The 17,342-nt window shown below is 44.3% G+C and overlaps 1 protein-coding gene across 2 annotated transcripts in view; it reads left to right on the forward strand.

The window, feature by feature from the left end:
- LIMS2 (LIM zinc finger domain containing 2) overlaps positions 1–17,342 on the forward strand; it is a 668,134-nt gene that overhangs the window by 234,371 nt on the left and 416,421 nt on the right. The window lies entirely within an intron of this gene.

The raw sequence follows: 17,342 nt of genomic DNA on the forward strand, positions 1-17,342 counted from the left end.
ACTACTGATGTCCCCTGTTTCACTTAAACTAGGGCCATTAACCCTTAATGATGTACTTGGTGGTGGGGGGGATACATCATAGGTAGCCAATCACACGTGTTGTACCTACAGCAGAGCACTATAAAGGTTGCATACACCATATAATCTGATTTCACCCCCATACTCTGCACCAGCGGAGTACAGACCTGGGATTTTTAACAGAAGAATGCTGGGGCTGCTGTAGGTCTGCTACATATGTATGTGCTAGTTGCTGAGGTCAATGCTGCTGCTGCAGACAATAGGCCAAGACTGAGAAGACGAGTGCTCAGGCCCAGGGTAACAATCAGGAGCTACATGAGCTGGAGATTGTAGAGTGCTACAACAGGGTGGACAGGGACATACTAGAAGAACTCGCTGATCTCTACCGCCCTCATCTTAGACCCAGAGCCAACAGAGGGGAATCCATCCCAGTGGAAACAGATATGTGTAGCTCTTGGTATACTAGCTACAGGTACTTTCCAAAGACCAAAGGGGGACATGATGAGGGTCTCACAGGTATCAGCATCCAGGGTACTCCACCAGTTCCTGGATGCCATGCTACCACATGCCAGTGAGCACTTTTATATTCCCCTCACCCCTGAGGTGAGGGCTAGCAGTATGCAACACTTCTGCTGTGTAGCACACTACCCTGAGGTACTGGGTGCCATAGATTGCACTCATGTACACATCAAGGCACCACTCTGTGAGGAGGGTAGAATCTACATCAACTGCAAGGGGTATCACTCCATCAACTGCCAGGTCATGTGCAATACTCAGGGCATTATCATGAATGTGTGTGCTGGCAGCCCTGGCAATTATCACGACTGCCATATCTGGCACACATCACAGCTGTACCAGATGTTTGGCTATGCACTAGAACTGTGGATGATGACACCCATCAGAAATTCACACCCACCCACCAAAGAATGCCATAATGAGGCACATGCACAAACTAGGAAAATCATAGAGCATGTGTTTGGGCAGCTGAAGTCACGGTTCTACTGCCTCAATATATCTGGGGGAGCCGTGCAGTACTCTCCGGCCACATGTGCACAGATGTTCACATTATGTGTCATGCTACACAATATGATCATGTGGAAACAGCTACAACAGGATCAGCAAAGGGAAGGGATACACAGCCCCCCCACCAGTCCCTAGGTCCTCACAGCTACATCCACAGGAGGACTTGGTGGAGGAAACCCCTGAGGTTGTCCCTGTAGGCAGACATAGACGTGCCCAGTATGCCCTGGCCCTTGGCTAAGAGACCATTCATAGCACATGCACTGACAACCTAGGGCCCTAGGGACTGACACCTTACTCTAACTCACATACATATTAGTAAAAAGGATTGCCAGCCCACACAACCTGTACCTAATCATGTGTTGGCTCTGTACTGCATGGATCAGACATTGTCGGCCCTGAACTACAGGTCTATCAACTGCTGCATTCGCAAGGTAAGTCACTCACTTGTTCACCACTTGTAAGGGGTACTAGAATATGGTAGCATATGCATGGACCTGCTGCATGTATAGAAAGGAATATTGTGGGCTACTTGGTGATAGCTAACAGCCACTTGGGACAACAGGTACGTTGTCCAAAAGTATGTGCTCCATAATATGCACTAGCCTACAAGCTGAAAAATCCACTACATTATTCAAGGGAGATGGCAAACAGTGGGGTCACATGACAGTGGCACAACTGTCTATGCCAGCAGAGCATGGGCTGGTTGTTCCCAACCCCAACACATCAGTGTACTCCTACAACTGCTGTAACAGAAAGTCTGCAATGACATATCAGCAGACTAGCCAATTCCAGGGCTGTGACATAGAACCTGGCCACACGAAGTATGTCTCACATAATGCAGGGGTGACAATGTATGTTTGTATGCTGTTGATTGTGTGAAGAATGACACCTCTCTGGTAGCTGGTGTGGCTCACTGGGCTAGGGATGTTAGCATGGCTGATGGTGTTGATGGTTTGAATCTGGCAGCATCCACATTTTTTGTATGTGAGGTACTCGTATGGTAGTATTCCCACAGACAGTCATACCCCTCAATCTGTTACTGCAAGAAAGCTGGACAAAGTCAGAGAGAACTAGGGAGCAAAGGGCCAAAACTACATACAGACATTACACATGTTATTTACATTTCCTTTTACTGCACATTTGTTAATTTTACTAGTTATTTTTTAAACATTGTTTTGGCCGGCGTGCACACCTGCAAGGGCTCCCCCCAAGCAACTATAGCTTTGTTTATTACCATGGGTGACATAACTTAACAATATACTTGCTGTATCTTGTCCCAAATAGATCTTCCTCCACACTGAATATTGTCAAGTAAGGCAAGTACCATTTACTTGGTGTATTTTGTTCCCCAGATAGATTTACCTTCCTTTGTATTAGTTGCATACCAAGGCCATAAAGTAGTGTTTCTGCAACTAACTGCTTACACTTACATTACAGCTCCAAGGCTTCCACTTCTTATGCTGATTGCTTTTCTTTGCAGTCTTCTGTGAGGGGGTGGGCCAGATCTCTACCTGCTTTTTCTGGTTATACCTTCTCCCATTTTGTATCTCCCTCCTCCGCCATGCACATTAACTAGTCTATATTAGTGGGTCTCCTTGAGTGGCACCATTTTGATAGTTATCTTTTGGCCTGCTTGTGGTGAGGAAGCTTCCCCAGACCCTTTTCAGTGTGCAAATCTGCAAGTAAGTGCCTGCACGTTTTTAAGCTCTTCTCAAATGTTTGTGATGCACCTGGTTTAACAGGCATGTTTATGTTTTCCAACTGAAGTACTTAGCTAACTTTATGTAGTCTAGGGATCTAACTAATGTAGCAATTGCTTTTACTACATAAACTGTTTGTTAAATATGCTGTTATGCTTACAAGGAATTTGGCTGGAGACTTGTGTTATGTGATGCATACAACAACTACAGTAAACAAGTGCTACATTCTCCATACTTTCCTTACCTCTGAGCTTACCTACCTAACTACTGATTGTTCTTCACAGTCTTGGCTTCTTCCTTCTCCTTGGCTCTACCTGCTCCATTTGCCCTGCAGGCTCAATCCACTTCCCTACCCTACCGCCAATTCCCACCCACCCTCAGTGCTCCTACACTTATTCTAGCCATAAGTCCCCTCCCCTCTGTCTCACCCAATCCACACTCATCTCCTCACTATCCCCTCTTATCCTCCAATACTCTCTCTCACCCCTCCCCATCCCTAATCCTTAAAGCTCTAGATACACTTCCATACTACTCCCTCCTACACTGTCACCAATAATCATATCACATCCTCAACACCTAACCCCCAGCTATTCCATTATACCTAAACCACACCATGTCTCTTCAAACCATTCTCATCCTTTCCCTTAGCCTACTACTCCTAATACCTCTATACCATGCTACCTCCTATTTCTCTTACAAACTACCCCTTCTTTCCTATCCCTCTTCACCTCACCATCACCCCTAACACACATTATAACTCTGTCACATCTCATTTCCACACTATATCCTCCTCCCTAGTGCTTCCAAACCCACTTCTCTGCTTTAAACTAAAACTCCTATTCTCCTCAATGAAACGTCATATTCCCAAAGCACTACTGTACCTCCCACCAAACTCTAGGAGCAAATCCAAACCCCTGCTCTCATTCCCATTTAACTGCCTATGCCTAGCAGGAGACATACGCCCCAACCCAGGACCTAGTACCAGCAGCAATCCATCTCCCCCCATTACCGTCCATATTACCAACCCTAAATACCTCAAGATCTTGACCATCAATACCCAGAGTCTAAAACAAATTAGCCCACTTCCATGCTTGGCTATCCCCATACCCAACATGGCATAGCAGCTGTCTCTGAGACATGGCTAAAACCCAACATTTCAGACTCTGAAATACTACTCCCTGGCTGTCAGGTACTTAGACAAGACTGCCTAAAAAAGAAGGGTGGTTGAGTAGCCTTAATCTACTCTAGCCTACTCTCCGTCACTCCCTACCAAAATCCTATTCCACAGTTCAACAACGCTGAACTAGTCATAGGAAATCTCAAACTAAATAACCAGAAAAGCATTTGTGATTCATCCTAGGAGATGTGAACATTGACTGGAACAAAATTACTGCCAATAACCCCACCATTTCAATCAATCTATGTAATTTCACTCAACTCACAAATGCTATAACCAGACCTAATGAAAATAACCCCCAGGCTCCATACTGGACTGGAACCTTGTCTTCCACCCAAACAAAATGTCCCACACTGGCACTTTACCAGACTCTATCAGTGATCACTTACCAGCCTTCATCCATAGAGCAACCCCCTCCTCTCCTCATCTACACCAATATATCCATACTCAGAATCTCAACAACTTTAACCCAACAACTTTTTTTCCATTTCTCTCAAATTGATAAATTGGGGCACTCTAAAAACTCTACCACTGGACAGTGCTGTCGAATTATTTAACTCAACCTTCTTAGACACTCTTAACTCCCAAGCCCCTCCAAGAATAAAATGAATAAAAAACAATTCTGCCCCTTGGCTTAGTAAATATTCCAAAACACTCATACAACAAAGGGACAAGACCTGGAAACTCTACCATTGTAACAGGCACCCTGACACCCTTCTTAAATATAAACAACTCTGCAACTTAGCCAAAAAACTTATCATACAAGACAAAAAAGCATACTATAACAAACTCCAGTCTAACCAGTCCTCTAACCCCAAACATTTCTGGAAATCCATCAACTCACTTCTCAACCCAGGCACCAAAAACAACCCTTGTCCTGACACTAGTAAATCTGACCCAGAAATAGCTACTCTGTTCAACTCCTTCTTTACTAACTGTATAGCAGAACTCACTAAAGCATTCCCAAACAACACCTCCCCCCAAATCAAACCCTCTGCCCAACCTTCCACCCCAAACTCACCTTCCATATTCCACCTCAAACCCATCCCCACCTCATATATAAAAAAACTTCTCTCTAAGCTTAAGCCTCGCTCCAATGCCCCTGACAATATCCCCTCACTCTTTTTAAAATTGCAGCAGACAGCATTGCCATCCCCATTAGCATACTCATCAACAGATCCATACAAGAATCATATGTCCCCAAACTGTGACATGCAGCCTTTAGGTTCATAGGTTCATACTAGGCTAACTGCCCTAGGGCATTTATAAGCCTAGCCAGAATGTGTTTGGCTTTCGCCACCCATTTTAAATTAATTTTGCTATGCCCTTTTTTGAGGTTTGTATACTGTGCCTCTGTCTAACAGTGACACAGAAGTGATACCCAGGTTAAACCTACGATCTCCCATCCACTTATCAAGATTCCTCTTGAAGAGAGTCAATGAGGGACTTTGCCTAACCTGGACTGGGATTTTATTCCAGAGTGAAGGGAGCCTCTGGGTTATGAATCTGTCCCTCCAGCATGTCCTATTTATTTCAGTGCTGAAGTTAAAGTCTCTCAAGTGCGTAGCTCGATGGGATTTGGATTTTCTTAGGTGCAGCATGTCCATTAATTCCGGGTTGGACATGGCTTTATACGTCAGGCACAGATCGCCCCTGAACAGGCGGTATGCCACTGAGTAGAGCTGGAGTTTCTTTAACCGGGCAGCATATGGCATCTGTTTGAGCCCTTTGATCCTCTTGGTGAGGTACTTTTGGGGTCTTTCCAGTTGCTGCAGGTGTCTGGTAAGGTACATCCCAAAAGGGGCATTGTACTCAATTATGGGCCTGATGAGGGATGAGTAAAGAGGCACGATGACCTCCCCTGATCTAGATGTGAATCCCTTCATGATTAGGTGGGCTATTTAAAATGTTTTTCTAACCACTTTGGCCACATGGTTGTCAAATGAGAGACTGCTATCAACTTGGGTCCCCAGGTCCCTAATTACTTCTTCTGTACTTAATGGATTACCACCTATGTGGTAATTTGTGGGCACTTTGTTTTGCCAAAGGGGATGACTATACACTTTTTGGCATTTAGCTTGAGGCCATGGCTCTGGCACCAGTTGTCTGTTTCTATGAGGCCACTTTGGAGGATGCTTGTGTCAGCTGGAGAGTCGATTATGGCGCCCAGTTTGCAGTCATCTGCGAACTTGGTCAGCCACAGTCCTTCCATGTTGGCCTGTACCTCCGAGAAATATATACCGAACAAGAGAGGTCCCAGGACTGAGCCTTGTGGGATGCCACTTGTAACTGGTTTGGAGTCTGTCATGGCTCCAGCAATTCTAACCATGTGGGTTCTGTCCTTGAGCCAGTTTGCAACCCATCTAGTGACATAGGGGTTTATATTTAAGCTGGTGAGCTTATCTATAATGCCCAAGTGGGGTATTGTATCGAAGGCTTTTGCAAGGTTCAAGTAGGCTGTGTGGACCACCTTCCCCTCATCAATGGCCTTGGTGACTGTTTCAAAGAAATCAACCAGGTTTAAGAGGCAGGATCTGCCCTTAACAAAGCCGAACTGGGTAGGATCCAGTGTCTGTAGGCCCCAATATCTTTATTTATGAGGTCCATGATGATCCTTTCCATAGCTTTGCAGACCAAGCTAGTCAGGCTTATGGGGCGATAGTTTCCAGGATCCGCTGAGGCACCACCTTTGTGGAGAGGGACCACTGTTGCTGTACGCCACTCTTTGGGTACATATCCTGTAGTAAGGCTGAGATTGAACAGTAGTTTTATGTTTGGGTTTAGCTCTTCTTGGAGTTCATGTAGGATGCAGCCCGGGACACCGTCTGGTCCCATTGATGCTGTGTTTTTTGCTTTGGAGAAGGCGGCTCTTACCTGAGCATCTGAGATGTCAGGGGAGCAGTACTCTGCTGGGATAGATATTTGCCCTTTGGTGGGGAGGGGGGGGAGAAGTTTGCGCTGAACCTGTCAGCTAGGATGTTGGCAATGTCTGTGGGTTTGGTGTATTTTTTGTCGTTTTGGACTAATTCTGAGCATATCTGGGAATTCCCACCCAGGTTCCTAACATAACTAAAGAAAGCCTTGTGATTATCCTTAGTGTCCTGTGCAATTTTTCTCTCTAAGCTGGCCTTAGACGATTGTATGAGTGCCCGTAGTTTTTTGCTAATACTGAACAGAGATGCCTTCCCTTTTTGGGATTTTGCTCTATCATTTAGTAGCTTCCTCCTTCTATTGTATAGTTTGTTTATGGCTGGGGTCCACCAGACAGGACGTCTGCCTTTGGAGAATTGGGTCTTGGTTTTATTTGGGATTGCATGATCCATGCATTCCTGAAGGTGTTCATATAATGCATTTATAAAGGATTCTGTTGTCTGGGCCGTATTTTCCACAGGCCCAGGGGCTTTGAAGGATTCCACCTCAGTTTTGAGGAGTGTGAAATTTGCTTTAGAGAAGTTTTTCACTGTGGTTTTCTGGGCAGGAGGTGGGGTCGGGATGTGAATATCCAGTGAGATTAGTTTATGGTCTGATCTTACCAGTGAGGGATACACTTCTGGTCTGGAGCATAGAGTCCCCATGTTGGTGATGATCAGGTCCAGTATGTTTTCCCCTCTTGTGGGAGTGGTAACAAGTTGTTCCATAGCATTTGAGTTTATAAATTCTAGGAACCTTTGGGCTAGGGTGTTGGAGCTAGAGTAATGCTCCCAGTCTATGTTTGGGTAGTTGAAGTCACCCAATATAATGGTGTTTGGAGAGACCTTCATATTTTCCAGTGTTCTCAAGAAGGCCGAGTGGGGATCCTGGGTTTGGGAGGGTGGTCTGTAGCAGGCTATAAACTGGAAGGCAGTTTTACCCACTGTTAGTTGCACATGGATAGTCTCTGATGCTTCCTGCTGTGCCACCAACCTGGAGGTGTGGGTATCTTTGACGAATATTGATACTCCCCCTCCTTTTGTGGTTCGGTCCAAGTTTTGGGGCCAAAAAGCATGGTATGAGGTATAACCTGGTAGTGCTGGGGTGCTCTCGGGAGCCTTGAACCAGGTTTCTGTTACTGCACAGATATCGATGTTCTCCATGCTAAGGAGAGTTTTGAGTGCAGGCATCTTGAGGTTTAGACTTCTGGCATTGAGTAGCATTACTCTTAGTTTCTTATCCCTTGTGATACCTATGGAGGTGGGTTTGTCTTTTGAGCCTTGCCTAAAAAGGCAATATGGGGGTAGCAAGAGCCTTTGCCAATATTCCAAAGCCCAGGGTGACAGGTGCAAGCCGTCCCTAGCAAAGCATCGTGGCTTGTTGAGCATGTCATCCCAGGCTGACAGGCATTGGATCCCCTTTGAATGACACCAATACTTAAGCCAGTTGTTGAAATTGATCATCTTGTCTTCATATTGTGGCATCATTCTTGGTGAGGGTAAGATGCTACTCAAGGTCAGGGTCATACCGTGAGCCACATGCTCAGAGAGCTCCTCTATGTCTCTTTTCATGTAGTCCAGGGAGGTACGTCTCAGGTCATTCACACCAGCATGGACAATGACTGAGTCATATTTGTACTTACCTTGGAGTGACCTGAGTGCTTGTGTTATGTGGCGGATCCTAGTGCCCGACAGGCAGCTCACCATGACCTTCTCCTTGTTCAGCCTGGTGAGTGGGACGTCAGTGTGCCTGACGATAGAGTCACCTATTATAAGTGTATCAGGTGTGTTGTTTAGCCTTAAGGACTGTGACTGTTCGGCACACTGGCTTTGTGAGCTATGTGTTGCACATGTTTTGTTTTGGGATAGCGGTTGCTTGGGTGTCTGCTTTGGAGGTCTCTGCTGCTTAGGCAGATTTTTATTTAGAGCCTCCGAGTATGTTTTGTGTGTTTATGTGTTTGGTTTGCTGTCGTGGTAGGTCTATGTGAGACTGGAATTGTAGTGAGTGTGGTTTCCTTCTCCTCCTGACTGGTTACACCAGTACTGAGTTGAGAGCGCTTAGCCTCCAGTTTGGCTATATGGATGCATCTCTCACATGTGTTGGAATTTGTTGGGAGGAGGAGAGGGTTGTCTGTGTACATGAGGCAGTTGTAACATTGCCTCAAGATTCCCAGATTCACCAGCTGGACCGGAGAGGAGATTGACAACTGACCTTTAGACATGCTAGAATAGTACCGGGAATGCCTTTATAATTGAAAAAAAAGGGCCAATGGGGAACAAGGTACTCAAGGGGAGTTTGTGAGGGTGTAGTGCTTTTAATTTTTTAGTGCTGACTTATATAATTGCTTTAGTGAGCAAATGCCAGGTAACTTAAATGCAGTGTGTTACAGGTAACTTAAATGCAAAAACGACAAACAGTAACTTTCTTTTATGTGAAACAAGGAAATAAGCACAGTAAGCAATGCAGATATCACTAGGGATCCACAGAAGCGCTGAAAAGCCGCATTTTAGGTGGTATTAGCTTTTCAGGGAAATAACAAGCAAACAAACAACAAGCATACAAAAAGCTAGATTCAGCAGGCCTGGATCTAGTCTATGCTACAGCAAACAAGGTGTACCAATTTCAGTAAGAAACAGTTGAAATATGCAGGCACTATAAGCCTTTAACCAGAAATTCCCAGCTCAGAAGGGCAGAGTCCAGCCTCTCCTCCCACAAGAGTGCAGACCATGAACCTTCTTAATGTAAAATAACTGGCCTGAAGCCCAAGTGCTTAAACCAGAACTAATACACCTTTAGAATAACAGACACTGAGCCCTCAATCAGCAGTTCCCAACTTAGAAGGATGTAAGCTACCTGTCCTGCCACCACAGTGCAGACCACAAAGCTTCCTAATGTAAAACAACTGGTCTGAAGCCCAAGTGCTTAATCCAAAATACTTAGAATGATAGCTACACTTTAATCAAGTTACTACCAAGCAGTAGTAAATACAATTGAATACTTTAAAGAATGCCTGGATTAGTGCTCAAGTTATACAAACAAAGCTAGATTCAGCAGGCCTGGATCTAGTCTATGCTACAGCAAACAAGGTGTACCAATTTCAGTAAGAAGCAGTTCAAATATGCAGGCACTATAAGCCTTTAACCAGAAATTCCCAGCTCAGAAGGGCAGAGTCCAGCCTCTCCTCCCACAAGAGTGCAGACCACGAACCCTTTTAATGTAAAATAACTGGCCTGAAGCCCAAGTGCTTAAACCAGAATTAATACAATTTTAGAATAACAGACACTGAGCCCTCAATCAGCAGTTCCCAAATTAGAAGGATGTAAGCTACCTGTTCTGCCACTACAGTGCAGACCACAAACCTTCTTAATGTAAAACAACTGGTCTGAAGCCCAAGTGCTTAAACTAAAAGGCTTAGAATGAGTTACACCAAGCAGTAATAAATACAATTGAGTACTTTTAAGATGACGCAAAAGCAAAATAAAGAAGGCAAAAATAATATCTCCAACTTCCGACCCATAGTGATTCTCTCCCCTATTTCAAAAATTCTTAAGAAATGCATCCACTGCCATACACATAACCAACTCCTCATCCCAATGCAACATGGGTTCCATCCTGGCCGTAGCACAATAACAGCTCTTCTCTCTTTTTTAGACATCATAAACCATGCTCGTGACTCCGAAGAACTTATATCCATAGTCTTCCCATACCCACCTTCTTCACCACCTTTCCAGTCTTAACATCTCACAAAACACCATTACCTGGTTCAGCAGCTACCTCTCTGACAGTTCTCAGGCAGTAAAATGGAAGACTGGCACTTCAGCCTTTCTTCTCACCCCAACCGGGGTACCCCAGGGATCCATTTTTGGTCCTATGCTCTTCAATATCTTCATTAATGATTTCCATGCAGCCATTCCTAATACTAAGATAGTACAATATGCAGATGACTCAACTTTAATTTGCTCTGCATCAAACCTCCCTGAGCTCCAAACAAAAACTCAAACTGCCTTCTCAGCTACTGAGAACTGGATGCTCCAAAATCACCTCTCTTTGAATGCCAAGAAATCAAAGATCCTTCTATTCTTTCCCTCAAAATCTATCCACCTAGACAAAACCTCTTTCAAGATTACAAGCCTTGCCAACTCCACTATAGAAGTTGTTCCTTTTGCTAAACTTCTTGGAGTTACTGTTGACGAACACCTAAAATTTGATACCCATATTCATCTAAATATAAAGAAAACCTATCAGAAACTTGGCATGCTGTACAGAAACTTCCACTTCCTCTCCCCCTGAACAAGACAGACCCTCACCACTACCTTCACTAATGTATGGTGCTCCCCTACTAACAACCTATCTTCCTCCATCTCTTCTAAACTAGAATCCTGTTACAATAAAATCTCAAAGTTCGCCACCACTTCCAAATACTCTGCTCGCCACTGCAAACCTCTCCACCAGCTGCAATGGCTAGAACTCCCAAACTACCTTGACTACCTCCAACTCATCACCACTCACAAGCTTATTTTCAAACCAACTATATGCCCAGCACTAACAAACATCTTCACATTATATACCCCAGACAGAACTCTTAAGATCTACCCATCAAAATCTAATCTCTGTTTATAAACCAAACTGTCCCGCTGGTCAGCTTTCCTACCCTTTTCTGTCGCCAAAAAATGGAATTCTCTCCCTCCATCTCTAAGAATTCCTAAGAACTCTGATCACTTCAAAACCCATCTGTATTCTTACCTCTCCCAAAAATGGAAATGCAATTGCACTCCACCTACCTAACCTTCTTAATAAATAAATACTTTATAACACACAAAGTTTGTTCTTCCTTACACACTATTGATTAACCCTATGTACTGCCTTCATGCTAATGCTACCTCTATACCACTCTCAGTGGATTTAAAACTCTATTAATTTAACTCATGCTAATATTCATGCATAAAGAACTCATCTATGCTAATGTTACTCCTATATTGTTCTCCGATGATTTAAACCTCTGTATTAATTTAACCTTGTGCTACTGTTCTCAACCACTAAACATGTAAATATGCTTTACATCCTTCTCCAAGCTTATCTTTAACTTTTGTTTAGTTTTTGCTATTTTGTATGTAAAATTTGCTTAGTTTTTTTCTGTTTCTACTATGTATTGTACTTCATATTATGGAGCTTGTACTATGTATTATTGGAGTTTTTCTCCCCGGGCCTCCACTGAAAATGGGCTCTTTGAGCCCAGTGGACCTCACCAGTCATCAAACTGGAAATAAATAAATAAATAAATAAATAAATAAACATGCTCTGATTAACCTAGAAGGTGACTTGTGAAGGTGAACAGCAGGTTGCAACAGAGCAGGATAGCGGCAGGATGTAAAGGCCGTCACTTATATTTGTCAGTAGTAAGTACAATTCAGTGACTGCATTATACAATATTTTAACACCACAAATGTATGAGGAACAGACCAGACATATGGGACAAAATGCTGGATATTCTGCAAAAACACATACAGTGAGAGGTATGCAGACTGTCACCCTTTGTGTGGAGTAACATTATATACCCCAGTCACATATGAAGTACAGCGCACAGCCAGGGAAATGCCTTGGATGATTTCAGGGAAGTGCTGTACTGCAGAAACAGGTGCACTGGCCAATGTCTGCAGCACACAAAATCCTGGACCAGACTACAGGTACCTCTGGCATGGAGTCACCTAGAAAGTACTGACAGTCCCACTGGGCATGCTCCTACACTTGGCTAACTTGAGTGCAAGTCTGTTGCCTCTTCCTCACAAAGACCTGCTATGTGGAAATACATCTATGCATGCAGACAGCTATGTATACATATCTGTCTGTCCCTATCCCCCTCACACATAATTAGTGTATCTATCGGTATGTATCACATATGCATATTATACCTATATATAGCTATATGAATTACAATGATAAATACTCTTCACGTATATCAACCTAACACAGTCAAATAACGTACACACACAGCAACATTTAGAGAGATATCCCTGTTATACACAATATATATGTATATATGTGTGTGTGTGTGTGTGTGTGTGTGTATGTATGTATGTATGTATATATATATATATATATATATATATATATATATATATATATATATATATATCAATCATATGTGGGGATGTAAGAATCTCCCCACATACCCTTGGAATGCTGAGGTTATCTGCACTTACACATCAAAACAGTAGTCTGAAGGTACCAGACCAAGGTCGCAACAGTACATACTCCACTCACCCACAGACCACTGTGCTTGCGGAATGCCACCTTGTAGACAGACACAGGTGAGCAGGTGTTGTACTGTACAATGGTTTCAATGTATAACTTGGACAGGCCATATTGTCCCTGGCCACATGTTTGCCTATCTAACTGCAACCAGCCACATATGGCCATACTGCTAACTGTACACACACAGCAGGGATGGTGACAGGTATCCCACTCCTAGGCACTAGATACAATAACAGTACCAAGCAATATCACTCCACAGGCCACACATGATGTGTAACACAAGGCTATTTTGTGTACTCCACAAGTACTGTGCTGCAATCACATATACAACAGATGTAACCTGTGGTGCATGCAATAAGTACTGGAAGCTGTAGTGTTTAATAGTAGATAGGTAGGGGTTCTAATCTCACATCAGCCAAGTGTGAGTATGTGTAAATATATCCCCATGCAGCAGTACAGACAAGTGTGTATGGACTATCTCTGTGCAATGGTTATGCATTTTATGGCCCTGTGACTAGCTGCTGGCCCTAAATTGCCCTCCTGTACATAATCATAACTGATGTCTGCCTGCTGTCTGACCCAGACACAGAATATTTGTAGACATGTCAACTCCATCACCACACCTTCTAGATTTGTAAGTTCAGATAACCCAGGTGCCATGTAGCAAGGGTAGTGGACCTTATCACAAAGTATGAATGCATGAATATGCTGACTGCTTCCATTGTCCCTGATAGACTGTTCTACATATATGCATCTAGGGAGCCATGCATGTATACTGCCGTACCTTGCTGATGTCATATTTCTGCTGAGCTCCATCTTGTGCCTTTGTATTGCTGACATGTGTCCATAGTGTATTCCCACAGACACCTGCAACAGAAACATACACAAGTCCATGACACAACTATCATTCTGTAACACTACTGCCACTCCAACTTTATGCCACAAAGCTACACAAAGTGTGATGTGTAGTCATGACACATGCCAGCATACAGTACTTGTTGTGGCCCACAACAAGTGGAATGGCAAAACATTACTGCACTACAAAAGTACATGTAAAGTGATATAGACACTCTGTGTATCAGGCACAGAGTAGCATTGCCCTTCATCAATGGCATTGATAGCATGGATGGCAGGGATGTGGCACAGGTATCATCACATGCACAGGGTGTGGTTGCCTTAGGCCTAGGCTGTCCCAAACAGTTGACAGCACATGTGTGAGTCAGGAAGGGGTGTGGGTTAGATGGGCCATGGAGAGGTGCCATGTGTGTCTGTAAGTGACCTGCATGTGACAGTGGTGTTTGAGTGTGTGTGGGTGTACATAGTCAAGCCCAGTGCTAGCTCTACACATGTGTATGTTGGACAGCTGTGGACCATACATGGTAAAGTGGACAGTTCACAGTCTCTGGCCTTGAACATGGGAATTGTCTCTGCCAGGTGTAGCACTGGCACCACCATGCCCAAAGTCAGATGTGGTGCTAGTACCTGATGGTGACTACAAAATGCTGGGGCTGTGTCCACTATGGGACCACCCAGGACCATGTGCCCATGGCCTGCCATGTCATGGTGTGGACAACAAACTTCCCTCTGTAGTGCTGGAGGTACTGCTATTATGGGAGCATGACTGTGCATGGCCATGTGGACTCTGACTTACATCCATGTGTCCGATGCCCAACTCCAGCCAGATGTTCCAGCACAGACAATGTGCAGTCCAAGACAGGCATCATCTCATCCCACCATCTATCCACTGCATCAGTGAACTGATACACGTTATCCCCAATGCGATGAAGACAGTCATGGATGCCAGACTTCTGCGTCCATAACCTAAGCATCCATCTGGTGTTGCATTCAGAATTTGCCTGTGTCTCCATGATGGCCCGAAACATGCCCCGAGTGACCCATGATGTGACGCCTGCAACTGGTGGTGGATGGACAGCAGTCCTCCTATGAGCACCACTGTCAATCCACCTATATGGGACCTTGCCATCTGTCTGGCTATGACCAGTGTTTATACTCACTGACGCCATAGTTGCCACACTGTCATGTTCAATGTCGCCACCCTCTGACTGTCCAATATCTGTGGCCTCTGAGGACTGGGTATGTGTGGGGATACTGAGTGTGTGTGGTGACAGTGGGGGTAGAAGAGGGATGTAATCCTCTGGGACAGTTTCAGCCCCCGACAAACCTACATGTGACTCACTATGGCTACCATCATCATCAGAGTCCGATGAGACACTGACATCAGGTTGTGAGGAGGACAGACTCCACCCCCCTGCCACCTGTAAAAACCTGCCAAAAGCAGTACATTACTACCTGTACTTTTATGTATGGTAATCTACACAGACTCATACAAATGAGGATCTACATCTGCATTACCAGCCTCACATCTTCTCATCTCCGCTCCCATGCACAACAGACAACCTCACAACAACATACACAGACAAGTCAAAGCCTTTATAACATGCACTTCAGCTACAGCCAGTTAAAGTTGACAGTACAATCTGCCTGTAAGGTATGCAGTATGGCACTATACGTGATATAACTATACATACAACCCAATACACCTTGTATCTTGAGAATGATATGCCAGTACTAGTGTCACTGCCTCCGGTGTGTAGCATTTCCCTTTTGTGTTTGAACAGGCATCTTGGAGTAATTGCCTCATGTATACCAGGCTGTGTAGCCACTCATAACTAAAAGTGCAGATGTGTCGATGGTCATTCAACTGCACATCTGTGACTAACCAGTCTGTTAACTGTAGTTAACTGTTACAGAATGGAACATACAATTATTCTATTCTGGCTAAGCACAACATTTGTACATAGGGCAGTATGGCAGCCCTTAACTTTCATAGGGTATATATGATCCATAAAAAGCAGTATCACACTTAGTAGGTATAGGACCATGGACTTGAGCCACACATAACACACCTATGAAATGGTGAGGGAGAGGTGTTATCACCACCAAAGGTTGCAGCACTACACAGTAATATGTGCATATATCCAAATGTACAGTAGCTACTGTGATACTAGCTGTATTGCTGACATTCTGAGTATATGTGCACAACTGAACATAAACCCTAACCCTCCTCCCCCCAAGCAGATAGACCTAACACCCATGTACAACTGCGTACAGCCTGCCACAATGACTGATACAGTATTATACTGGTGAATACAGTACAGTTACCTGGATGCTCCTCTGCTGTGGACACTGGCACCCACCTCCACAATGTATGGTGTGATGGATGCTGTCTTGTATTCCTTGGTTCACCAGGAATTCCACTGTGGCCAAGAGTGGGTGGCAGTACAATCCCTGGCAACAGCAGCTGCCCTTCATCATGCAGCATTCAGCATGTCTGCGGCCCAGTGTCGGACTTGCTCATAAGTCCTGTTCTGTTGGCCAATCTGACATCCCACTCAAGATCTGCCCACAATGCTGCCTGCTGCTCCCAATTATGCCTCCCCTGGACAACAAGGTCCAATGGTGCTGTATCAGTCCATCCACTATTATGTCATTGTCCACATCTGATAAGGGGGCATGTCTTCTGCGGTATATGGTTCATGAAAGACGACAAAAGAGGAACACATTAAAGGACCAGCTACATGGATGTCCACTATGTACAGATCCAACACATCTATAATGGCCTGCACTGTCCACTTCTCCCTCACACGTCATACCCCTCAGTCTGGCAACACTGTACATGTGTGGATACCACCAAGATACTAACAATACTGGGGTATGTCCCTGTGTGCCATGACAAATTCTACTATATGTTCCAACTCCCAGCACTGCAGTCTACTGTGGTGTATGTCATATGACCACTGCCAGACAATTAACAGTGTGCTATTACAACTATATGGGGCAGTCCAGCAACACCAGTGTGCCACAATGACAGAAAATGCAAACCTGCTGTGGTATATGTTCCTTGCAGACATCATACCTCTCAACTATACAGATGTTTGCAGAATGTCAGCATGTTTGCCTCATAGTTTTGGTCATTTTCTCATAAACTTATGGATCTTTGACAATTATTTAAACACTGTCACTGAGTTTGGACCTTGGCCCCCCCCATAAATTTTGGCTTTGTCCTGCTTTCATGCTGTAAAAGGTTGGCAGGTATGCTAGGCATAGCAGTCAACAAAACAGGGACTTGTGTCAGCAGAAACGGGGACTTAGCAGAGTACATCAGGGATATTCAGGGACACTTTTTTAAAATGTTAGAAATATGTATGTAAGACAGTGACTGAATGAGGGAGATGAATTAC

This window comes from Protopterus annectens, chromosome 4.part1 (genome assembly GCF_019279795.1).
Source record: "Protopterus annectens isolate FY-2018-M chromosome 4.part1, PAN1.0, whole genome shotgun sequence".
Taxonomy (NCBI): Eukaryota; Metazoa; Chordata; order Ceratodontiformes; family Protopteridae; genus Protopterus; species Protopterus annectens.